Below are 21,027 nucleotides of genomic sequence, written 5' to 3' on the forward strand. Positions count from 1 at the left end.
TTGCTGATGAGTAGGGGTGTCTGTGTGTGTGTGTGTGTCTGCATGTGTGAGTGTGTGGGTGCGAGTATGAGGAGGGGGCACTGTAAGTGTGTGAATGTGGAGGGGTTGAATGCGTGCGTGTATGTATTTGAATGTGAATGTTAGTGTGTGTGTATGTGCGCATGAATGGGGGCGTCTGTGAGTGATTGGGGGTGTCTGTGTTGATGAATGCGAGTGAGTGGGGGTGCCTGAGTGCATGTATGAGTCTGCTGAATGGGTGGGTATGTGAATGCATGCATGTGTGTAGGAGTGTGGGGAGTGTGAGTGTGTGGACGAGTGGGGTGGATGTGTGCATGTGTGGGGACATGTGTTTTAAAGGAGAGAGCACAGACACTGGTTTGCAGTGGTAAAGTGCACAAAGTCCTAATGCCAATAAAAATGTAACCTAAAATGTAATGTAAAATGTATTCCTGTCACTGGGTGCATGGCCTCCAGGGTTTTCATGGTGGGGTGACCGCCACAGAAACCCTGGCGGTTTGCAGACTTGTATTCCAGATGGCAGGCCTGCTGCCGGGGTGGAGCTGCTCCCTGCCAGCCGCTGCGGGCCAGGTGGAGTTGTGGAGGCTTGGCATCTGCCAAGCCTTCCAACTCGTAATGCGGCGGTCTTTACCGCAGGCCCCGCAGCAGTAAGACTGCCACAGTTAGGCTGGCGTTCTCATGACCGCTAAACTCATAATGACGGTCACAGTTTTGTCACAAACATAGGTTTACAAGTCTCTGGGTTTGCGTCAAAATGCATAGATGGATACATGTGAATTCCCATGCGCCATCTATGTAATGCCCACCTGAGATAAAGTAAGGCAAGGCAGAGATATGCACTGCCTTGCCTAGTTCTGTATGTACTTAACTAAACAAAGCCACACAAAGTGGCTTTGATGGCTTAGTAAATATGAAAACTTATTATCCATTGGTGCTGCACTACAATAGTGATAAAACCCTAAAGCAAAATCTTGGTAAATTTGGGCCATTGTGCTTTCAAACAGCAAACTGTGGTAGAACAAGTGTTAATAAAATATGTTTTTGTAGTTCTGTGGGTTGTTTGTGCTGCATGAATAAACAATTTTCATGGGCCTGATGACACAAGCAAGTAACAGTTCGGAAAGGAAGTGCCTGTGGGATGAGATCTGCCTCAGCAGATGGTGAAACAGGATGGGTAGAACTGCTATACTGGTCTTCAAAGGAGGGAAGGACCTTTGGAGCAGCTCAGGACCCCCCTATTTCCTGCAAACCCAGATAACCAGGTGCCCACTTGATTAGATTAGGAAATAGCAGGAGAGGGGTGTGTTAAAGATTGTTAGCCACACCAGTGGGTGGGATCAGCTAGACCTAACCTCCAAATTTCAGTTTCTGCATTTTGGATTTTTGAGGAATGTTGCTCCCTGGAATTGATTTTTACCACAGTTCCCAGGAATTGGTCATCCAAGAGGGTAGTGTGCTGCCTATGATTGGACAGTTGCCCCCCCCCCGCTTTTCACCCGAGAGCAAGGATAACTTTGGCAGAACTGTTCCCATACCTCAGATCACTACAAGCAACAACATCAGAAGAAGAAGGACTGCCCTGCTGGACCCCCGACCTGCACCTGGACACTGCACTCTGAAGGACTGCACCAGCTGCACACTTGGGCTTCACCACTAAAAGGACTTTGTCTGCCTTCAACTGGTTCAAGGAGGGGCTCCCTGCTTACTACAGTTGAAAACTAGCTATTCAGGGTCCCCTGCATCAGAACCTGAATGAACTGACCAACTCACCAGTGGCAGTGCTCATTTTTGGAATTTTCACCAGGTACATTCTGGGAGTTGGATCCTAACCCTCAAGGAGCAACTCAGAGCTTCTGGATCCTTGGGGTGAACTGTGGACTTCTAAAGGACCTTCAAAGACCTTCTCGAAAAAGATCCAGAGGTTTGGGGAAGTTTGAAGAACTTTTGGAAAAAAGCTCCATAAAGGTACTGGTCCGCCGTGGTGAGTCAAGTCGTCTTATCTCAACTGCAACCCAGCCTGACTTGCAGGTTCCTCCTGTTGAAAAGCTTCAAAGCCCCAGACTTCCAGGATTTCACTGGGGTCTTCTGGAAAGGTGATCTGATGACCTCCCATTAAAATCAACTTGCTGTGGGGAGTTGACCCCAGTCAGAAGGAAAAATCTCCAAAAAAGTGACAAAGTCTGAATGTAAAAAGTTGACCAGGACTTCCTGTGCAGCGTATCCGAGGAGGGCTCCAGGGATGTCGGATCAAGATTCAGCTTTGGTCCGGATGAAGGTTTCTGTCCTGAAAAATCGTCTAAGTCCGAAGGTAGAATTCTTCCCCTGAGGTCTCCTGCGACACGTATCTGAAGAGAGCTCCAAGAAGGTTGGATCGGATTGGTGACTTCGTCCTGCTGAAGAAAATCTTCAAGAAAAAGACTAAGGGCCTGATTACGACTTTGGCAGTCCTTTGACAAGACGGCGTGGTGACAGGTGCCTAAAGACCGCCATGTTGACCGTCATCCGACTGCCATGTTAAGAGTCACACACTGAAGACCACCAAAAAACAGCTAAAAAATCGAGACCGCCAGGACACCGAAGGGCGAGAAAGGAGCAGTTCCACCACCAGCACCACTAGCCTGACACAAATCCGCCCACCAGATTATGAGCCACAAATCACTACAGTTGTTCTACCATGGCAGAAAACCATTGACGGTGCAAACTGCTGCGGTCAGAACCAGCCACTGTCAGAACACAAAACCACATTGTGCAGTTTGAATACCCCACACCTGTCACACATTTACACACCAGACACACCAACTCACTGAGCAATATAAGACCCCTCCACACAACTCACAATCCTTCGCACCAAAAACAACATTCACATACACCAAAAGAAGGTAACCAGAGAGAGAGAGAGAGTATCCACACACGCATCACACGTATCACACACCACACACCAGAACAACTAACACAAAACACACATAACAAACACACAAATCACGACAAGCGTCCATCACACACAGCACACTAACCACACTCCATCAATTACCCAACCTTGCACCCTTACACACACACAACACCCTCCAACAGAACCACAATCATGTCCCCACAAAAGCAACCATGGTTCATAGATGAGTTGAGGGTCATGGTGGATGAAATTGTCAGGGTAGAGGCACAACTGTTTAGAGCAGAGGTCCAACAAACGTCGATTGCCAGGAAAAAGAAATACCCATGCCCCTCCCCCTGCCAAGAAGTTGACCTCTTCCAAATGTTCTCAGCCCTCCTCTAAACCTCGAGGCCCTAAGCTCCCCCTCCCAAGCCCAAGCCTAGAGAGCCCCCACCCAAACCTCAGCCCTAACCGCACCTGCCCCCATTCTTCCTTGAGGTACCTGCCTTCCCCCATGATGCCCCTACCCTGTTGAGGTCATGTAACAGTGGGGAGTCATGTAGGGACACACTGAAGTGCCATATGTGTATTGAGCACATTATTCTATAGACTGGCCTATGCCTTTTTAATTTGTGCAGAGTCAAATATTTATTTGCTTTTTTTTTAATCTGCTATATCTGGTATAACTAGTAGTTGGTCCCATGGTTACAGATTTGTCCTGCCTTTCTTTCAACATGACTGTATTGGTCTTTCCTGCTTTGGTGTGTGTGTGAGTTACTTTTGTGTGTGTGTTGGTTGTTCTGCCAGTTGTGTCTGGGCCGTATTTGTGGGTGTGGGCTTGGCATTTGTCCTGCAGTAATGGCTGTGTATTGGTTGTAGGACTTGTTTGTGTTTGGGACACGCATGTATGTTGATGTGGTGTGTATTGTTTGTGTTGACATGTGTTATTTGAGGTGTGGTGTGCCCTTGTGTGGTTGTACTATGTGTGTACGTGTGTGTGGTGATTTGTATAGCATTAGCGTTGTGTGGTGTGTTTGCAGGGTATGACATATGCTTCGTTGTATGGTTGTGTGATTGTGTGTGTTGGTTGTCAGGTATTGTTAAGTGCTGTTGTATGTATGTGATGTCAGCTGGAGGTGTGTATTGTGGCTGCTTGAAGATGTGCTTGGGGTGTTGTGGCTGGGGTGTAGTTGTGTGAATTGTTGGAGTTGTGTATTTTGGTGTTCGACTGTGCCAGTGCTGTGTATCTGCGGGTTGGTGTGTGTTTTGGTAGTGAGTATTGGTTGTGGTTTGTGTAGAATGTGTGTATGTGGCTGTTTGTGTAGGTGCGTATCAGTGTGAGGGTACACGTGTGTATCAGCCTCGATGTCCGTCCCAGATGTATATTTTGTGTGTGCCTAGATACATCCACATATTACAATAGTGACAGGTAAGTGTGGGCACTTACGGTTGTTATTGTTGTTGTTGCTGTTTCGGAAATCGTTGTACGAGCAGGAGCAGTGGGAAGACTTGTAGTTCAGATTCCATGGTGGCTCCAGATGAGTATGGCTTCCTGAAGGTGAGTATCTCCTTTTATGGAGTTGGTTTCTGCCAGGGTTTCCGTGGTGGTGCGACTGCGGTGAAAACCTTAGCGTATGCAGCCTCGTAATCTGTCTGGCAGAAACATGGTCTCTGCCAGCCTGAGGGTAGCTACTGCTGTCCATGGAGGGTTAATGGTACTGGAGGTGCCACTGATGGATTGGCTTTTTTCAGTTGGTAAGACAGCGATGCTCATAATTCTGCGGTCTTCTCCACTGACCTGTTGGTGGCACGACCGAGGCCACCCACTTGATGAAGCCGAGGAGAACTCCATTGCGGCCAACATCAAACTTTGACTTTGTCCCATTCTAGTGCAAACAGATGGACAGCTTAGTGCTTTTAGTTTCTGTGTGCTAGAAAACATTAAGGCCCTCATTATGACATTGGTGGTAAATCCCGCTTACCGCAGCCAACATACTGCCGCGGTGACGGATATCCATTCACCATATTATGACACACACACACTCCAGTCCTACAGAATACTGCCACATACACAAATCCGCCAGACCAAAGGTCAGTGGCAAAGTTGCGGTCCCAAAACCCATACCGTTACGCCAACAAAACAACTCCGATCACATTATGACCCACGAATCACTATGGCGGACATTCAACAGAGGTAAACCATTGGCGGTACATACTGCCCACATTACACACAACCCCTTACGAACACCAATTGCCACCAGGAGACTGAGAAGAAGAGCACAGAGACAACTAGACACACACCACTTGCACCCATACACCCCTCACGCACTCCACATCACACACCCCACCACATTACCCAACACACCCTCACCAACACCCATCACACAACACCCATGGCACCACAAAAGCACCCCCGTTTCACTGAGGATGAGTTAAGGGTCTTGGTGGAGGAAATTGTCAGGATAGAGCCACAGCTCTTTGGAGCACAGGTACAGCAGATATCTATAGCAAGGAAGATGGAGCTAAGGCAGAGAATTGTGGACAGAGTCAGCGCTGTGGAACAGCACCCAAGAACAAGGTATGACATCAGGAAGAGGTGCAATGACCTACGGGGAAGGTACGTTCCATAGCAGCAAAACACCAGCTTGCCATACAGAGGACTAGCGGTGGACCCCCACCTCCTCCCCCACAGCTCACAGCATGGGAGGAGCAATTACTGGCATTACTGCATGCTGAGGGACTTGCTGGAGTAGCCAGAGGACTGGACACTGGTAAGTCAATATTTACTACCTATCACCCCCCAATACCTGCATGCCATCTCACACCCTCACTCCCATCCCTTCACTAAATCCCACGCACTGCACCTACACATCTCACTAACCCCAATGCCAAGCCTGTCATGCCATACCAATGCATGGACACCCCTCCCAGCCCTGCATGGATACCCATCACTAAAGCATGCACAGGATAGGGAAATTAACAATCCCACAATACATCACCATACACAAGCAAAAGCTGGCAGGGCAACACCAACCATAGAGGGGAAGCTAGGGAAGTACAAAGGTCATACACTTGAAGCATAATACATAACTTACATCCCCACAGGTGCCCCAGCCAATGTCAGTGGAGAGGAGATGCCACCACTATCCAGTCCCCCAACAGAAGAGGTCCCCAGTGACAACAGTCACTCTGGACTTTTGGATCTGGAGGACCTACCTGGCCCATCAGGGACCACTGGACAGCCGGTCACGCAAGCCCACTCACAGACCACCACAGAGCCTCCCCCATCAGGAACCAACACCACAGCACCCACCCAGTGTACCCAAACCTCTGTCCTCAGGACACATCAATCAGCAGTGTGCCCACCTGTACAGGGACCTCATGCCACACCTCCTACCCAAGACAATCACTGACCTGGGGTCAGTGGCAGTGGGTACACTATTCAGGGTACAGGGTCACAGGCCAACAGGGAAACTGGGAGGACTGCTGTGCGCTAAGGGGAGGACAGGACCAGGGAACTGACTCTCCAGGAGGCCCTCTCCGAGATCCTGGGAGCCTACCAACATTCCCAGGATACGATGGGCCAGATCCTAGACAACGTGCAGGAGAACAGGTGGCTCCAGGAGGGATGGTATCAGGGGATCAGGGAGGACTTGCAGGCTATTAACAATACCCTGATCTCCATAGCAGGGGTGCTGGCAGTCATGGCCAACATCATGAGGGAGGCAACAGCACACCAGCGGGCCCCTACCCCTAGCCTGTCAACTGAACAGCCCTCCACTTCCGCTGCCACTAGTGGCCAGGAGGCCCTGCCACAGGACCCAGAGGCCACAAGCATCTCTCCCCCTGCAGTAGGTGAACACCCCTCAAACGTTCCCTGTGACCCAGACAGAAGCCAGAAACAATTGCCAAGACTCCATTCAGGAAATGAGACTCTCCTGATTGTCCCCCTTGTGTCCCACACTGTCACCTTGTCCACCTTGAACAGCCTTCGCTCCCTTTCCTTTGGCCCCTTGGACACTGCACCTCTGCTACAAACAGACTAGAACAATACCCTGGACTTTCCACCATCATCACCCCATTCCATTGCACTTTCCCCTCTATTTCTTAGCCCTACAATAAGCACCCTTGGAAAAAACTCAACTACTAGTATTTCATCTATTGAACATTTGTATTGATAGGAACAGCTACATCCATTGCAAATGAACTGTACATAGTGAGAGCACAGAAAGAATGACCTGTAGCAATCACATCTGGACATTTTTGTCATATCACCAGCATCTGTAAAATGATTATGCATAGGTGACAGTAAGTAGAGGTAACAAGTGGGTAATGCCAGCATGCATGCCACTGCCACACAGAATACAACAATAGTTATAGAAATGTGAAGTTGCCCTGTGTGTCATTGGAAGTACTGACGCATAACTGATGTTCTGTTGTCCACATCCTCATCCTCTGCCTCCTCATCCTCACAGTCCTCAGGGTCCACTGCTGCCACAGGAGCATCTCCAGTCACATCCTCCTGCAGAAAAGGTACATGGCGTCTGAGGGCCAGGTTGTGCAACGTGCAGCATGCCACTACTATCTGGCAGACCTTCTCGGGTGAGTAGCACAGGGATCCACCTGTCAGATGGAGGCACCTGAACCTGGCCTTCAGGAGGCCGAAGGTCCTCTCAATGATCCTTCTGGTTCGCCCATGTGCCTCACTATAACATTCTTCAGCCCTTGTCCTGGCATTCCTCACAGGGGTCAGCAGCCACAATAGGTTTGGGTAGCTAGAGTCACCTGCAGGCATTGAGGGACAACATTGTGCCACACACTATCCTATTAGGTTAACATCAGAGGCATACACTAACATACACTAACATACACTGGGTTGGGACCAAGGCTCACCTATAAACCACATCATGTGCCTCTGTAGTTAGGCTGTCAAATTTGGGATGCTGCCATTCCTCAGGAAAAAGGCAGTATGCATCCACCCCGGATATTTAGCATTGACGTGACAGATGTACTGGTCCGCCAGGCACACCATCTGCACATTCATGGAATGGAAACTCTTACGATTCCTGTACACCTGTTCATTCTGGCGGGGGGACAAATGCAATATGTGTCCAGTCAATCACACCTATAATATTGGGGATATGTCCCATTGCGTAGAATCTGGCCTTTACAGTGGCCAAATCTTCCACCTGGGTGAAAGCAATGTAGCTGCACATGTGTTTTACCAGGGCAGACAAGACTCTTGCCAGCACGACTGAGAACATTGGCCGTGACACTCCTGCTGCCAAGCCCATTGGCAACTGGTCACTTGAAAACAACCAGTTGCCAGGAAATTGAGCACTGATAGAAGTTGCACAAGAGGGGGGATCCTAGTGGGATGACGGATAGCTGATATCAGGTCAGACTCCAACTGGGCACACAGCTCTGTGATTGTGCCCCCGTCCAGTCTATAGGTGAGTATAATGGGCCTGTCCTCCAGCGTGGCTAAGTCCACCAGGGGTCTGTCCGCTGGGTTATGCCTCCATCTCCTATTCATCCACAGTGGTAGGTATCTAATGGGCACACGAGTGAGTAGGTTGTCACAACTAAACCACAACAGCAGTCCACATCATGCAATTATGTATTGGGATAGTGTAAATTTCAAAGTATGTGCCCATTTATCCTGTGACGCAGCAATTATCAATAGGCCTGCTCACTCCCCTGAAATGGTGACCGCCTGTACTGTGTGGAGGGACAGGTGGAAGTGAGGTAACTTCGCCGACGTTGGGCGTCATGACGGAAGGAGCTCGTGAACTGCCGTGCAATTCCTCATTGGATAACATTGGGCCCTATGAAGTACAGTGGCCAATGGGGATGTACACTGGCGGTGACGGTGTACACCGCCGCGGATGTGACCGCCATTTTCTAAATCATTTTTCACTTATTTCCTGACTTTCAACAGGAGAAGACCTACACTGCATGTTGTCAGGATACTTCAATTCGATTTCCTCAGAAGCAGAAGATAACTCCTCAGTCCCGACCCGCGCTGCTCACAACGAATATTAATACTTCATGCTGAGTACCCCGGAGGGGGAAAGGGGAATGGGATGGTAGAGAGACTGCCACAGAGATGATGAACGCCAGTACTCAGTCTGCCTCTTCACATCTAAGATTGGATACAGCACCTGCAAGAGTCACAGTCGCAATTACTAGGGACATACAACATCAGTTTTTCACTTTCTACTCTCAACACTTAATTCTCTTTAATTCTATTATTTCTTCACTCACCCTGAGTTCTCTGTAACCTTGCTTCTCTCTATAAATGATAGCTCTTTTAAAAAAATGCTTATTACTGATTCTGGAAGAACTTCTCAACCTTTGTTAGAGATTGGTTTTATGTTGCTATATATATATATAGTTGGTGATAATGCGTTCTTCAAATCATCTGATGTTATTTAATTTCTCCTGTCTTATTGTGACTTCTGTCAATACTTGTATTCGTAAATGCTTGTTTATTAAAGTTCTTTTCTCCTTTCTTACTTCGACATTTGTTGATAACTTGTATTTGTAAATGCTTGTTTATTACAGTTAGTTTCTCCTTCCTTACTTCGACATCTGTCGATAACTTGTAGTTGTAAATGCTTGTTTATTTAAGTTTGTTTCTCTTTTAAACTCTATTTTGGTTTATTACCATTGAATTTGTAAATGCTTATTTGTTAACAGTTCGTTTATAACCTTGACATTTGTAGATACTTGCTCTTTTAAAGTTTGTTTTTTCTTTGACTTTAATATCTTAAACAAGAACCTTGTAAACATAAGGTTAATTCATACATTAACTCTGTAGCCTTGCCGACTTCCACGGGAACGGTCTACTATCAAACTCTTCGAATAAACCTTGACAATATTTATCTGTTTTCTGTAATATAATCTTCAAATGTAATTTTACCTCACAGGAGTTTCTGTTCTGAAGCGCGCTCTCTCTCCACACAGCTGATTCCTGTCAGACCTCATTTGAAGTGCAAGGCTTCCAGCTGGAGAGCTCGTAGCCTAGCAACCAACCGATTGCAAGACTAGAACTGTAACTAACCTTCAGGACTCACAGCGGCCATCTTGGATCTTCTCTTCTTGATTCTTCCTTTGAAATAAGCGCAAGATTACTCTGCAAACCTGCTTCCAGTTTGGGCTTTGCTGTCTCCACTGAGGATATCTCTTTGCGTTTCTCATGCACTTCTTTGATTTGACTTGGCAAGTTTGTGTGGTCATGACACATGTGCTGCTGTGACCTGTGTCTGGAACCTACCATGGCCCGTGTGACCGGGGAAAGGGCTTCAGCTTCACTTCAGAGGAGTTGGAGCTACTGGTAGATGGAGTCCTACCCCAGTACGGACTGCTGTTTGGGCCTCCAGACCAACAGGTGAGTACACTGTGGGCACAATGCATGTGGCATGGATGCATAGAGATGTGTGTGAAGGCAGTGTGTAAGGGGGGGATTATCTGTTGGTGGTGTACATGTTGTGGGGTGGGCAATGTGTGTGCCAATGGTGATGGAAACGGGTATGGTGGGCCATGTGTGTGACAGCCTGGACTGTTAGATTAATGGTGTTCTCCTGTCTTTATTGCTTCTACAGGTCAGCACCCATCAAAAGAAGGGAATATGGCGTGCCATCGCCAAGGAAGTGCGTACACTAGGGGTCTATGGCAGGTGGAGCACCCACTCTCGGAAACGGTGGGAGGACCTGAGATGCTGGGCACTGAAGACCGCGGAGGACCAGCTCGGGATGGCCTCCCAATGACGAAGGTGTGCCCGGCGGACCCTGACCTCCCTGATGGCCTGCATACTGGCGGTGGCCCACCCTGAGCTGGATGGGCACTTAAGGGAATCACAGCAGCCACAATGGGGTGAGTACAGTGGGTGTCCTTAAAATTTTTTGCTGGTGGACTGGTATCCGGGTGGTGGTTGTGTGTTAGTGGGTGCCTCTAAGGCCAGGCCAGACATTGCAGCCTGGGTCCTCTGAAGGGTAATGGTTGCATGGCAAATACAGGTAACCTAGCTTGTTAGTAGTCACTTTTAGGCAGGGCTGCGTGGGTCCCAGGTGTTCTGCAGTTGGCAGTGTGTGCTCCTCACCATGCCTTGATGACTAGCCATATCAATGATAGTGCAATGCATAATGGGTAGACCTGTTCCCTGTGTGTGAGGGTGCTGTGTACACCAGTGGTGGTGTTGGTGCAGTCATTGACCAAGTGTATCATTTCTCTCTCTCCCCCCCTTTCTTGATTTTTCATCCTGTCCTTATGTGCATTAGCATCATCTGGCGGAGGAGCAGGGGCACCGGTGGCAGAGGAGGCTGCATTCCACATGACCCTGGAGGCAGAGTCCACCGACGCCGAGGGAACCAGTGGGACAGAGGGCGAGGGGAGCACCATGGCAGAGACTGGAGGGGACAACACAGATTCAGATACCTGCTCCGATGGGAGCTCCCTGGTGGTGGCGGACACCTCTATGACCACCCCAGCTACAGGTACAGCTGCCACCCCGTACCATGACCGCCCTCCCAGTAGCCCCTTATCAAGTTGTCCGTGCCCACTCACCCAGGAGGGTGGGCATCTCATTCGCCTCAGGCACCTCAGGCCCTGCCCCAGTGAGCCCTGCTGCCCTGAGTGAGGAGGCAATTGACCTCCTGAGATCCATCTCTGTAGGACAGTCAACCATTGTGAATGCCATCCAGGGGCTGGCATCCCAGATGCATCAATGCAATGCATTTCTAGAGGGCATTCATGGTGGATTGGCAGCCCAACAGAGATCGATTCAGGCTCTGGCCTCCTCTCTGATGCAGGCATTGTCCCTGTTTCTACCGTCCTCCCTTCAACTACCACTTCCCAGTCCCACTCCTCTCAACCCCAACCCATCCCAGGCACACGTACAGATGAACATGCACACAAGGTAATACACAAGAGTGTCACAGGCAAACACAAGCACCATACTTCATCCCACAGGTACTCACACAAACACCATACAGTTGCAGACACGACAACATCCACTGCCTCCACTGTCTCACCCTCCTCCTCCTCCACCTCTCTCCTAGTCACGTCCATACTCACAGCTGCATGCACTACATCTACATCCACTATCAGCATCACCACACCAAGCAGAAAACACACCTCACTGGCAGACACCTCCACAACAACCATGCACGCGTCCCCTGTGTCCTCTCCCATCGTGGCTGTCCCCCCCTACTAAGGGACACAAACACAAGCACTCAGACACCCAACAGCCATCCACCACACATCAGTATACAGCCCATGCACCTGACCCAAATTTAACCGACATACACCACCTTCAACCACTCCCTCATCCTCCACTCCCATTAATCCTCCCTCCTCCCACCCTAAAAAGCTTTTCCTTTCCCAAATTTACCTCTTCCCTACCCCTTCCCCCCATCCTGCACGTATGGGCAGGGTACCAAGTACACAGCCCAGCACCTCAGCCAAACAGTCCACGGGGACAGTGGTAGCACCACCTACTCATGGTGGTAAAGATACCAGACCTACAACACACAAGGGGAAGGAGCCAGCACCACCAGGGAGGAAAGGGAAGAGTCCTGCACCAGCTGTGAAGAAGGGGAAGGAGCCTGCACCAGCTGTGAAGAAGGGGGAGGAGCCTGCACCAGCTGTGACGAAGGGGAAGGAGCCTTCACCACCATCCAGAGAGGGGAAGAGCCCATCCACCCCTGCCAGGAAGGGTAACGTAATTACGACCCATGGACAGAAGACAAGGCACTCTATGCCAGCGGAAGCTGTCAGGCTAACACCGCCACCACCACCAGCTGTCACAGGGCCCCCACCACCAGCTGTGGAAGTGCAGCCATCAGGAAGTGCAGGGGCTCGCCAGGAGGCTGCTCCAACCACCACCACAATGCAGCCATCAGGGAGTGCAGGGGCTGCCCAGGACTCCTCCAACCACCACCACAGTGCAGATATAGGACAGTGCAGGAGCTGCCAAGGAGGCTCCTCCAACCATCACCACAGTGCAGCTGTCACCACTGGCGGACCCCATGCAGTCCACCCTCCAGGGGCTGCTGTGTGGGCTGTTCCCTCCAGGACGAGTGGGCAAGTCACCCACTTGAGAGACTGTGGCCTTGCACTCCCCAGCACAGAGTAATTGGCATGTTGTCCCCTCCAGAACCAGTGGGCAAGTCACCCACTCCAGAGACTGTGGCCTTGCACTCCCCAGAACAGAGTAATGGGCATGTTGTCTCCTCCAGAACCAGTGGGCAAGTCACTCACTTGAGAGTCTGTGGCCTTGCACTCCACAGGACGAAGCAAGAGGCATGTTGCTGCCTCCAGAACCAGTGAGCAAATCACCCACTTGAGAGACTGTAGCCTTGCACTCCCCAGGATGAAGCAAAGGGCATGTTGCCCCCTCCAGAACCAGTGGGGATGTTCCCGTATTCGGCTGAGGTGCCCCCCACCTCCCTGAGGTGCCTTCCCACTTGCAAAATGAGGCCCCTGCAGTGTTCTCTCCGACTGTGTTAGGAATCAGGTTGGTCCTTGGACTGTGCCAAGTGGCCTTGTGTGCCCTCGTGACTTTGGACTAGGCATTGGCCCTTTCTGAACATTTGTATATATTTAGTTTGTGTGGTGGATTGTGAAATGCTAATACATTGTTGCTACTCCAGCATTGTGGTCCATGTTTTATTATGCTGTGTGTTGTGTGCGATTGGTTTACGTGTGTAGCAGGTTGTGTGTATGGTGTGTGTGTGTTGGGTGTGTGTTGTGTGTGTGTCACTCTTGTTTTCCTCCCACCCTCCCTTGTGTGCTAGACGGCTGTACTTACCGTCGTAATCTTCGTCGGCGTTGGTGGTCAAGGTGGAGCATGACTTAGAAGAGTTCCATGGTGGCGTGGTTGCTCCCTGTGCCTCCAATGGTAAGTCCTTTCACTTCTGAGCTCTGTTTCCGCCAGGCTTTTTTTGGCGTTGATACTGCCCCGGAACAGGTGGCAGTTTGCAGTGTCTTAATATGGTGGGTGGTACTTTGTCTTGCGCCTGGTTGTTGACGGCTACCGCCATGGTGACTATTGCTTCCATTGTGGCGTCTGGTGTGGTACATTGGCTGTCTATGGGAGTTATCACCACCATGGTCATAATTAGGCAGTACTTACCACCAGCCTGTTGGCGGTATTACTGCCACTTTATCACTCACCCCCAGGGTCATAATGAGGGCCTAATTCTTTAAAAAATCATATCTCCGGTTCCCCTGATCTGACTTCAATTGTTTTGGTGTCATTCTAAAGATAAAAAATATAGGGGGTCATTCTGACTCCCGCCGGGCGCGGTCACCGCGCGCCTGGCGGGAGCCGCCAAAATACCGTACCGCGGTCGGAAGACCGCAGTGGGTATTTTGAGGTTTCCAAAAGGCCGCCCGCCAGCCCAGGGGAAACCGTCCTTCCCACGATGAAGCCGGCTCGTAATCGAGCCGGCGGAGTGGGAAGGTGCGACGGGTGCTGTTGCCAAGCAGACAGTGAAATACTCGTAGGGGCCCTCTTACGGGGGCCCCTGCAGTGCCCATGCCAGTGGCATGGGCACTGCAGGGGCCCCCAGGGGCCCCGCGACCCCCCCTACCGCCATCCGGTTCCCGGCGGGCGGACCGCCGGGAACTGGATGGCGGTAGGGGGGGGCGGAATCCCCTCGGCGGCGCAGCTAGCTGCGCCGCCTTGGAGGATTCAAAGGGGCGGCGGTACACTGGCGGGAGACCGTCAGTGTTGCCGGTCTGACCGCGGCTTTACCGCCGGCCTGTCACCCCCATAATCTATTGTTGTAAATTGATGCTGGATTTTTAACGTGTTTTGTGTTTTACTTATTTACTGTTTTGTGATTTGTAAATACCTGCTTCCTAAGTTAAGCCATGTCGCTCGTTGCCAAGCTAACATGGGTTGAACGGGAATTAATTTATTGAGAACTAACTGGACCTAGTGAGGGTTAGTGGCTTATTTCTAAGTGTAGGTACTTACCTGCCCTTACCAATAATCCACTTTCCAACAGAAAGTTAAAAAAAAGTTAATTTTAAAACCTCTTTGAACAATAGCATTGAATTGACCAGTCTTAGCTTTTGCATTAGCACATTGCTATTTGTGAAAACATTGTGTGAAAAGGCTTGTATCGATGTTTGGGATTTTCTGACTTTTTACTCTCTGCAACGATTCAGTGGCCGTATAGTGAAGGGGTGCAAAGGTGCAAAGCAGAGTTTTAAGTTTGTTTTAAAGACATCTCACTGTCTTTAGTGTGCCCCACATTAACAGGTGTGTTGCCTCAGGTTTGTGTTATATTTTAATGCAGATCTGACACAAACTGTTGGTTTTGTATTTACAATCCAACACAAATTACGATTGGAATGTAACCCAAAGTAAAGCAAAACAGCACAACACACTGCATTGCCTTGGGGTACTTTGTATCAAGAAGGCATTCTATTTGTGGTGCGTGGGCATTCCAGTTCACCCACCAGTGGATTTTGATGCAAATCCATATCTACAAAGAATTGTAGACATGGCTTACTTATTTTACCTCTTTGCAGAAGTGCTGCATTTCTACATCACATATATAAAGAGGGAATAGCTTTGCCTCAGTTTTTGTTCAAGAAGGGACCCCTTCTTACACAGAACACTATGCTGATCACAACACAGACAACCTTGTGCTATTGTGAAAGGGTGTCTACATTGGCTCATGGCAGCATATAATGCCCCAGCATTAGGGAAACAGAAGTACAATGCCAACCTTTCAAGATGAGGGGCTGTTCTGCTCTTTCCGGTTCAAGCAAAGTAGAACATCAACTTCACTTGCAATATTTGTAAATCGGGGTCTCAGAGTATGAACTGAAGACAGCACAGCTTGGATATAGAATTAACAATCACTACTCTGTTTCTGAGTTCAATAGTCTGCAGCTCATGGGATGACTAGAAGAGTTAAGTTTATATTTCTTTATCCTGTTCAATGTTGCAGGCACAGAAATCAGCCTTCTGTTGGTGTACACATTCATGATATGGTCCCATGACATGCTTTATGTACTGAAATCAGGTTTAAGGGTAACAGATGTAAAAGGTTTTCTGTTCAGCAGCAGATCCAGAAGTTTACTGTTTGTGCCAATGGTAGCCAAAGAAAATCAATCTGAATAAATGTTGTTTAATCATCGTTTTTATGTCTTTGACTAATGGCCGATGGGCCTGGAGTTTTAGTGGAACTGTGGCTGATCTGGCCCGGACAACAAGGATGGAATGCCTTATGTGCAAGTGGTAATATACCACAGCATGGATAGCTTGAAAACTTTTCAATGGATTATGGGTTTCATTTTCCTTAGTAAATAAAATGAAACAAGGCAAACTTTACACATTTTGAAGTTGTTCTTTGAGATTTAGGTAGGCATCATGATTGAAAACCCTGGAGTTTTTTTATCTGAAGCTATTGTGTAATTCAAGGTGATTTTTTTCCTACAGTAGTAAATTTAGATTTAGCTGTGTTTAGCATCAAAACAAAAAAGATCAACCAATTTATGAGTATGTCAAGAATAACGTTTTGTGAAGTGACCTGGGGCAGGGCACCATAGCGGTTAGACATGGCAGCCTCATGGTGGTCTTTCCCCCACCTTTTGGCCTGCCTCTTCACTTTTCTGACCTTGTTTGTACTGGTATTAGCACTTTTTGATTGCTAACCATTGCTAAAGTACTTGTGCTCTCTACCCTACCCATGGGAATATTGGTGCATCCCCAATTGGCATATTTCATTTACTTATATGTCCCTAGTAAATAATACATGTATCCAGGGCCAGTAAAATAAATGCTTGTAATAGGCTCATAGCACTGATTGTGCCACCAATCTACGTAGCATTTTACCTTCGTCTGAAGCCTGCCATTGCAGAGCCTTTATGGGCAGTTTTACACTGCTGTGTCAACCTGACAAAAATAAACCTTTTGACAGGCCAAAACCTTTCATTCCTGTATGTATGAGTTTCCCCCCAGGTAGGCCCTGCTTAAACCAGATAGCAGGGTTCAATGCACGGAAATGCAGGACATGTGCATTTTAGTTTTACGTGTCCTTGTAGTGAAAAACTCTCATATTTGTTATTCACTACTGCAAGGCATATCTCTCCCATAGGATAACATTGGAATTACCTTTTTACACTTTACAGGTGTAATTCTCGATTAGTAAGAGATAACACCTTCAAATCTGGTGTTTCTGGAATCACAATTTAAAATCCTAACTTATAGTCGAAAAGTTTTGAAAAGTTGGCAATTTTTTGTTTTAGACATTTGGTACCTGCTGCCTGTCTCTTAACACATTTGGGATAATGTCAGTGGGGCTTTGTGTATTCCTCCTACACAGCCGCACACAATGGGACCTGAAGTGTGATTTGTTAGGCTATCCTGGCAGGATGGGAAGGAAGAGCTTGACCCAGCATCACTTGCACCTATATTGCCTGTGTCCTGTCTCCCTTGTTGTGAGTCTTGAGCCAGGGCAGAAAGTTAGGTCCTCTGTGCACTTCAAAGTCCTGTCTTTGAAGTGTCCCCCACATAGGCCACTTGGGTGTGTTGGCTGTGTGGGGGGGGGGGCTGTGTGAGAAAACTGGGCTATTTGCAGAAGTCTCCGAACCTTTTTCCCCCATTATTCACTTATGCTGGTATTTTTCTGACTCTGATGGTGCCCTGGGCACTGTTAAACAGTTCCAGAACCTGTGCTCTGATTAAAATGAAAATGCAAATTAGGCTATTTATAATTGCCTGTACCAGCCTACCTATAAGTCCCTAGTATATGATAGGGCAGGTAGGTTTAGGGGCACCAGCATAGGTAGTACACCCACAGGTGCACCAATGTGGTGCCCCGTGTCATTTCAAGGGCAGGCCTGCCTTGCTGGCTACTTTTCAGAGAAAGTTAACCCCAAATTCAAATTTTAAATGTAATTAAAAGTGCTTCCAACTTCTTAAGCTACCTTATTTTTACATATAAATCACCCCTAAGGTGTACCTTATGTGCCCCCAAGGTTGAGTGCACTGTAACTAGAAGCAGGGACGTTATAAAAGATGTTTTATAAGCTCTGGGATGGGGAAAATAGCTACATGTGTTTCCCCATTGTAATAAATGGGCTCCATACCCTAACATGAGGAGACAATTTCAAAATGATAAAGTCTTATTTTCCATAGAAAGGAGCTAAATGTGGCACGCTTAGTACCATACTAAAACGGTATAATAAATCCAACAACTTGCCACTGTTGAATTTAATATAACATGCACCTAGAACGAGTTTTAGAACTCTTCCTAAATGTTACCAATTTCAGTGCTGTAGTGCCCTTCTCTGATTTGCCAGCCTCTGGCAGCCTGGGCAGGCTGCCTGGATGAGGTGTGAAGTGGCCTGGGCTGATACAAAGGAAGTATCTGGTGGGAGGAGATCTGCCTCGACAGACTGTAGAAGAGGATAGGGGTAGAGCAGCTAAATTTGTCTTCAAAAAAGAGAAGGACATTTGGGACAGCAACTGTCCCTCCCCATTTCCTGTAAACCCTGACAGCCAGGTGCCCCCTAATTAGATTAAGAGAGTGCTGGATGGGTGTGCCAAGGGAAACATAGCCACCCCAATGGTTGGGCTCAGCTAGACTTAACCTCTGAGTTTACAAGTAGAAAGTAGCTGACCAGAGTCCCCTGCATTAAGCCCTGAAGAAACTGACCAGCTAACGAATGGCCATTTTTGGATTTGGACCAGGTGTATTCTGGGAGTTGGGGTCCTAATCCCCAAGGAGCAACTCTGAGCTTCTGGAACCTTGGGGTGAGTTGTGGATCCAGATGTTTGTAGAGGTTTGGAGCAACTTTGGAAAAAAGCTCCATAAGTGGACTGACCGGATGTCGTGAGTCAAGCCGGCTTACATCGACTGTGTCCCAGCCTGACCTGCAGGTTCATCCCGCTGAAAAGCTCTGGAGCCCCAGACTTCCAATATTTCACCGGTGGCTTGTGGAAAAGCAATCCGGCGATGTTGAATCGAAATTGGCTTGCTGTGGAGGGTGCTCCGACGAGGGAGATGAAAAGCTCCCAAAAAGTTTTTAAGTCCAAATGTAAAAAGTTGACCGAGCTTTCCTGCGCAGTGGATGTGAGGAGGGATACAAGGAGGTTGTCTTCAATTTCAAGTGGGTCCCAGATGAAGATTTCCATGATGAAAAATCGTCTAAGTCCAAACATAGAATCCTTGAACGAGGTCTCCTGTGAGTCATATCTGAAGAGGGCTACAGGGAGGTCAGACTCAACTTATGACTTTGTCCTGGTCCAGAAAATCTTCAAGAAAAAGACTATGTCCAAAGGTAATCCGTTCACCTAGGCCTGCCGCTCACTTTAGCTAGGCCGAGATCCATCGCCGTTGGCTTCACATTTTGAATTTGCCCAGGTTGAGTGTGACCAAATGTCCGGATTCGCTCTTTTTAGTTTCTATGTGCTAAAAAAACATTTAGGGGATCATTATGACCCTGGCGGTCTTGAGGCCGCCAGGGTAAAAGTGGTGGTATCACCACCAACAGTCTGGTGGCAAAGACTGCCACATAATGAGTGTGGCTGGTTGGCCTCTGCCAACCCGCCACACCTCCACTCATATTGCCAGGGCAGTGGGAGCCAACGGGCCGAAGATGAGTACCTCCGACCCGGCATATTAGGAGCTGCCTTTCCACCAGGATTTCTGTGGCAGTAGCACTGCCATGAAAAACCTGGCGGAAAGGATACCGGTGACAGTTACTCCTGCACCCCACTCAGCAATCCCAACACCTCCCCTCCCCCGCTCCAGACACAGCGCAATCCCTCTTAACACCCACACCCCTCAGACACAGCACCCCCTTTTCCCACTACCCTCCTCACATGCATGCACACGGGCACAGACACCCACACGTACCACGCACACACTCAATCACCTACACTTACATATATGCATTCACTCACACACATCCATACTTGCATTCACCTCAGCATTCATACATGCATTCTGCTACGCATACTCACACCCATCCAAACACGCACATGCAGACAAACACGCATTCACCACAACATTCATACTCGCATACACACACGCATACACACATCTATGCATACACGGACTCACTTATACATTCAGACATGTGTGCATAAAACCACGCATACACACAGACATGCACACTAGCAGACACCACACACTCACACATGCACACACAACACCTCCCACCCCCCTCGCCTGTCATACAATCAACTTACCAGGTCCAGGGAGGAGGTCATTCAGCAGGGAAGGGGCCCTTTCCGCCGCCAGCAGCGCCCCACCATCAGGACACTGCCACACTGTTAAACAGTTCCATAGTTGCTCATAATACGGTCGGCAATGTTCTACTGGTGGGGCGGGCCGGTGGTGGAACCGCCCATGCACCCCCACTCGCCAGCACGACTACTGCTGGATTTGCACCCAAAGAGTGGCAGAAATCCAGCAGTACCCATGATATGGTGGGGGGTCTTCTGGCGCCCGTGGCTTGGGCGGTCTTGATGGAAGACCACCAAAGTCATAATGAGGGCCTTAATCTTTAAAACTGTATATCTCCAGTTCCCTTTATTGCATTTTTGTCCTTTCAGTGTCGTTTTAAATATATAAATATAATATGGCTTTATAAATTGGTGATGGATTTATATTGTGTTGTGTGTTTTACTTATTTACTGTTTCATGATTTTTAAATACTTTACATTCCTGTCCCCTAAGTTAAGCCTAACAGCTCGTTGCCAAGCTACCAAGGGTTGAGCTGGGATTAATTTATTGAGACCTGAATGGACCTAGTGGGGTCTAGTGGCCTATTGCTAAGTGTAGGTACTTACCTGCCCTTACCAATAATCCACTTTCCAAAACTCATGCTCTGCTAAACTGACCTCCTGACCTGCTGCCAGCAGCCCTCTTGCCTGGGTGATAAAGACTGGACCTGCTTCTCTTTCGAAGCCAGAACCCAGTGTGACTCCAAGGGCCATTGGACTGGCCTCCTGATCGGAAGTCTCAGGGAAATAGAAGACTTACAACCACCCTACTTCTTCAAATGGATGTTGCAATCTGTGAGTCTACCCTGCCAAGTGATGCCATCCCAGTCCTGGACCTTGGAAGTGGTTCTAAGATGCTTACCAGTAGAACTAAGGCATCCTC

This window comes from Pleurodeles waltl, chromosome 11 (assembly GCF_031143425.1).
Source record: "Pleurodeles waltl isolate 20211129_DDA chromosome 11, aPleWal1.hap1.20221129, whole genome shotgun sequence".
NCBI classification, from domain to species: domain Eukaryota; kingdom Metazoa; phylum Chordata; class Amphibia; order Caudata; family Salamandridae; genus Pleurodeles; species Pleurodeles waltl.